The following is a 5323-nucleotide window of genomic DNA, read 5'->3' as shown; positions in this document are numbered from 1 at the left end:
AGGGATGTATAATAGAAGGTAGGTGAGGAAGGTATCTAGGTCTAAGTAGAAATTATTTCATTAGGAACTTTATGGTGTCTTTTGTTTGTTTGTTTGCTACATTTATTGACTCACTGCAAACTGCTGTGCACTTTTGCTTTAAGTTATATTTTTCCCCCAATTTCTGGATATATGTACTTATGCCCCATCTCATGGGCCCTGGTCTGTATCTAGGTTTTGAAGTTTGTTAAGAAGTGTACCACCCGAAATGAATTTAAGGAGTCCTATGAGCTAGGAAAGGTCTCACCAGAGTGATGAAGCTGGTGAGTTTACATTCCATGCCTGTCATCTCTGGATGCAGTCTGAAGTGAAACATTCCAAGGTGATACTGGCTGCATTGAGATATTTTTTTATTTTTATAAATAAATTAATAACAGTTGAAAAATCTCTCTGTGTGTATTAGTGAGGGAGGAGAGACAGTGGGAGAGAGAGTGAGAGTGAGAGTGGGAGGGAGAGTGAGAGAGTGAGGGAGAGAGAGAGGGAGAGGGAGAGGGAGAGGGAGAGAGAGAGAGAGAGAGAGAAATAAAGAACCAAAGTATCACTCTGGCACTTAAATTGCTAGTGATCAAACTCAGAACCTCATATTTGAAACTTCATTGCTTTGTGGCCTAGGAGGTAGCTCAGTGGATAAGGCTTTGGACACTCAAGCATGAAGTTCTGAATTCAATTCCCAGCATTGTATGCACCACAGTGATGCTCTAATACTCTCCCACCCCAATAATAAATTAAATTAAAAAAAAAGTCCATAACTTTATCAAATGTGTCCCTCCCAAGTCATATATATATGACTGCCTGATTGATTAGCAAGAGATCAAGCTTCCTTTAATTCATTGGGGGTTGGCTATGTAAGTAACCTATTTTATCAACTGAGAATGCAAGTCTAGTTGGCATCATGATAACATTTGGAACCTGGAGGCTGAATAAAAAGTTAACATATAAAGTCAAACAAATTGTTGACTAATCATGAACCTAAAGGCTGGAATATTGCAGATGAAGATTTGAGGTTTTCATTTTGAAGACAGTGAGTAGACCTATTTTTGTTATATTCCAAATGGCTCATGACTATACTAGTTTTTTCCTGAGCCTGACCTCTGATATGCAGGTGGACCCAAGTTATTGTCTGGGAGATGATGTCATGGCTGGAAAAAGGGCTACGAAGTTGGATCTGCACTGTTCAGCTCTGGTTTATGGTTGCTCTGGGGATGAACCTGGGACCTTAGTGCCTCAGGTATGAGAGTTCTTTGCATAACCATTATGCTGTCTCCCCAGGCCCCTCCTGGGCTTTCCCAAAGAGGGTTTATTTTATTTATTTCATGAAAAAGCTGAGATAGAAGCCAAAGTAGCACTCTGGCATGTGTAGCGCCAGGATTGAACTCTGGACCTCATGCTTGCAAGTCTAGAATTTTCCCACTGAGCTGCTTTCCAGGCCACTAAGTTCTTGCTAAAATGAAGATAATAAATTAGTAGACCAGGGGATAAACTTGAAACTGCATTCTTTTACTTATGTATTTATTAATTTAAAAAATATTTCCTGTGGTCCGGGAGGTGGCGCAGTGGTAAAGCTTTGGACTCTCAAGCATGAAGTCCTGAGTTCGATCCCCGGTAGCACATGTGCCAGAGTGATGTCTGGTTCTTTCTCTCTCTTCCTATCTTTCTCATAAATAAATAAAGTCTTTAAAAAAAATTCCTTACCGTGTGCACTTAACCTACTGCACTACCTCCTGATTACACAAATTCTTCTTTCTTATGCAGCTCAGGTGGTAAGATAAAGCTCACTAAGAGGCCATGTTCTTGAAAATTCTCTGAAGGTGGAAGCAGAGAGTCCAACCCAGAGGGCCTAGAGCCTCAGAGAATGAAGGTGCAGATGAAAGGGTGTCTGAGGCTTTCCTGCCTATTTTAGGACACAAGTCCTGCTGATGCTTAAAGTGACCTAGAAACCCTCTTTGGGATGCATTGGATCGACCTTCTCGTGGTGCATCCCGTGAGTACCCATTCATTGGGGAAACTGACGATCCTTCCTAGCCGACTGAATCCACATGGATCCCAGTCACTTTCAAAGCCAGCAACAAGCAACTCCTGACAGCTTTCAACCTGACACTGTTGACTGGCTACGGAAGAAGGGCAAACGCTAGAAGAAGAAGAAGTCTTATCTTTGTTGTCTCAGATCTGCCTCCTCACTCAACGATCATCTTCTCCTTGTCCTTCTTTTCTCTTTTAATAGTTTATTCACAGGGACCATTTCGGGAAATTGTGAGGATGTGGTTGAGCTCGGCAGGGCTTGACCTGAGGAGTGCATCTATCCTGTCAGTCTCTCTCTCTACCAAGAGGTTGAGCAAGGAGGGACAGGAGTAACCCCAAAGGTTTGTCCAGTCTTATCAGACTCCCTGCCTCACAAAGCACCCTGAATTCCTGATACTATTGGCCATTAGATAGAAAGAAAGCGGGAGATGTCGGGAAATTGTGAGGAGCCTTACAAAGCACCCTGCATTCCCGATACTATGGCCTATCTACATAATCATTGTTTTGTCTGAAAGATCCCCACCCATTCCATTCCTTTGATCTTTACTTTTTTTCCTTTTCATTTGATGGGAAAGAGTAGTGAATGGGGCAGGGGATATAAAGAGTGTGAGAGAAAGACACCTGAAGCTCGTGAAGCTTCCCTCCACTACAGGTGAAGACTGGGGATCTGTACCCAGGTCTCTGTGCATAATGCTCTACTGGATGATCATTGCCTAGCCCCCCCTGCCCCTGACACACACACACACACACACACACACACACACACACACACACACCCCTCCCATCCTCATTGTTTAATGCTCACTGACTGAATGACACACTGGGGTAGTGATGTTTCCTGGGTGACAATAAGACATTGGCACCAGGTCACCTGAGTTCTGCTTCTATCCCTACTAGCTGGGGAACCTTGGGTCAGAAGCTAGACAACTTTGTGCCTCAGTTTCCTCATGTGTAAAGTAAGAATAAGATCAGGTGGGGAAAATAGCATAATGGTTATGTAAACCGACTCTCATGCCTAAGGTTCCCAGGTCTCAGGTTCAATCCCCTGCACCACCATAAGCCACAGTTGAGCAGTACTCTGGCAATAAATAAATAAATAAATAATAAGATCTAGCTAATAAAAGTTATAGGAAGAATCACATATATTCATAAGCTAGAGTAGGGCCTTGCTCAAACTAAGCACAGTAGTGGTCAGGAAGATGGCTCAATGGTAGAGCATAGGATTCACTGGCTTCAGGTCTCACGTTTGAACCCTGGCATCATATATGCCAAAGTGGTGTTCTTGTCAACCTCTTATTAATGAAATACATACATAAATACAAATCAATGTTTTCCCCTTTTCTTTCTCTTTTCTTTTTCTTAATAAAACTTTTAGGGCCTAGGAGGTGGCACAGTGATCAGGGCACTAAGTTTGGAAGCATGACATCCTGAGTTCAAGCTTGGCATCCCATGTGCCAGAGTGATGCTTTGGTTCTTTCTCCCCTATCTTATGTTAATAAGTAAATAATAAATAGGAAAGCTATCAGGAGAGGGGATGGGATATGGAGTTCTGATGGTGGGAATTGTGTGAAGTTGTACCCTTCTTATCCTATGGTTTAGTCAATGTTTTCTTTTTTATAAATAAAAAAATAAGTAAATAATAGAGATAACCCTTGTAGACATGTTAGCTCTTACTTTTATTTTTTTTTTTACCAGAGCACTGCTCAACTGCTTATGATGGGCAGGGAATTGAATCCTGGGACTTTGGAGCCTCAGGCACAAGAGTCTCTTTGAATAATCATTATGATATCTACCCCTGCCCCCAGTTAAAATTTTAAACTGATAAGAACAGATACTATACTTGATCTTAGCCAAAAGGCCGAGAAGTGATCCCCAGTTAGAATTTTTAAATTTTTTAATTATCTTTATTTATTCATCGGATAGAGACAATCAGCAGTTGAAAGGAAACAGAGAGATAGAGAGGAAGAGAGACAGAAAGACACCTGTAGCACTGCTTCACCACTTGCAAAGCTTTCCCCCTACAGGTGGATATCAGGGGTTCAAACATGGGTTCTTGAGTATTGTAACATGTGTGCTCAACTAGGTGCACCACCACCTGATCCCCATGTGTTGGGGTTGCGTCTTTGGAGACAGAGAGACCAGGAACTCATGGCGGAGCGGGAACACAAATCTTTATTCATGCAGAAACTCTAGAGCCAGGTGTGAGCACAGCGGGTTTAGGCCATGTGGAGCTAGCAAAGTGGCCACCTCCCGCTGTGCATGCCAGCCAGCTCTTCTCCAGGTCGGGACACAGAAGAGAAAAAGAGGGGCGAGGGAGTCGGGCGGTGGCGCAGTGGGTTAAGCGCACGTGGCGCAAAGCGCAGGGACCGGTGTAAGGATCCCGGTTCGAGCCCCGGCTCCCCACCTGCAGGGGAGTCGCTTCACAGGCGGTGAAGCAGGTCTGCAGGTGTCTATCTTTCTCTCCCCTCTCTCTCTGTCTTCCCCTCCTCTCTCCATTTCTCTCTGTCCTATCCAACAACAAAGCAACGTCAACAATGGCAATAATAACCGCAACGAGGCTGCAACAACTAGGGCAACAAAAAGGGGGAAAAATGGCCTCCAGGAGCGGTGGATTCATGGCGCAGGCACCGAGCCCAGCAATCACCCTGGAGAAAAAAAAATAAAATAAAACAAAATAAAAAAGAGGGGCGAAACCAGGAACAGAAGTGGGTTTTATAGGGTAAAAACAGAAGTGGCAAGTCGGGGTGGAATTGGCTAGGGAAGAGGGTGGAGGAAAGAAAAAGGCATTCTGGGAACTTCCTTAGTTGTGGTTGCTGTAGTTTAGCTGGTGGGAATTAGCAATACCCTGAGGGGATAACGTGGTGGGGGATATGTAAATAATACTTACATGGAAATATAGTGGTTTGTGGGCCCTGCCAATGTTCAACCACATCTGTACAATATCCCAACACCCATGTTAGTTCCAATTTATGTTCACAGCATGCAGCATGCAGCATCCAAGCTGGTGCCTACTGAGCCTTGACTCTGTACAGTCTCCTCCACCACTGAATGTGTGTGTGTGGAGGGAGGGGGATGTTTAATCAAGAGGACAGAGCAGAAAATGATGGTGGGTGACTCTTACAGCCTGACTTGTATATTTGTGGCTCTTATTCTGGAGGAAGCCAGCTATATGTTGGGAATCTGGGGCTTTATGCCAACGGCCATGTGTGTAGTAGAACAATTAAAGTCAATGCTTGATGATTTCAGACTTAATGTATACTTAAAG

The 5323-nt window shown here is 43.7% G+C and overlaps 1 pseudogene; it reads right to left on the bottom strand.

The window, feature by feature from the left end:
- Nucleotides 1-3816: 3816 nt before the first annotated feature.
- Nucleotides 3817-3928, bottom strand: LOC132542593 (U2 spliceosomal RNA; annotated as a pseudogene).
- Nucleotides 3929-5323: the final 1395 nt, after the last annotated feature.

The sequence above is a fragment of the Erinaceus europaeus genome, chromosome 1 (genome assembly GCF_950295315.1).
Source record: "Erinaceus europaeus chromosome 1, mEriEur2.1, whole genome shotgun sequence".
Classification (NCBI taxonomy): domain Eukaryota; kingdom Metazoa; phylum Chordata; class Mammalia; order Eulipotyphla; family Erinaceidae; genus Erinaceus; species Erinaceus europaeus.
The sequence above is the reverse complement of the archived record's forward strand: the minus strand, read 5'-3'. Positions and strand labels throughout refer to the sequence as shown.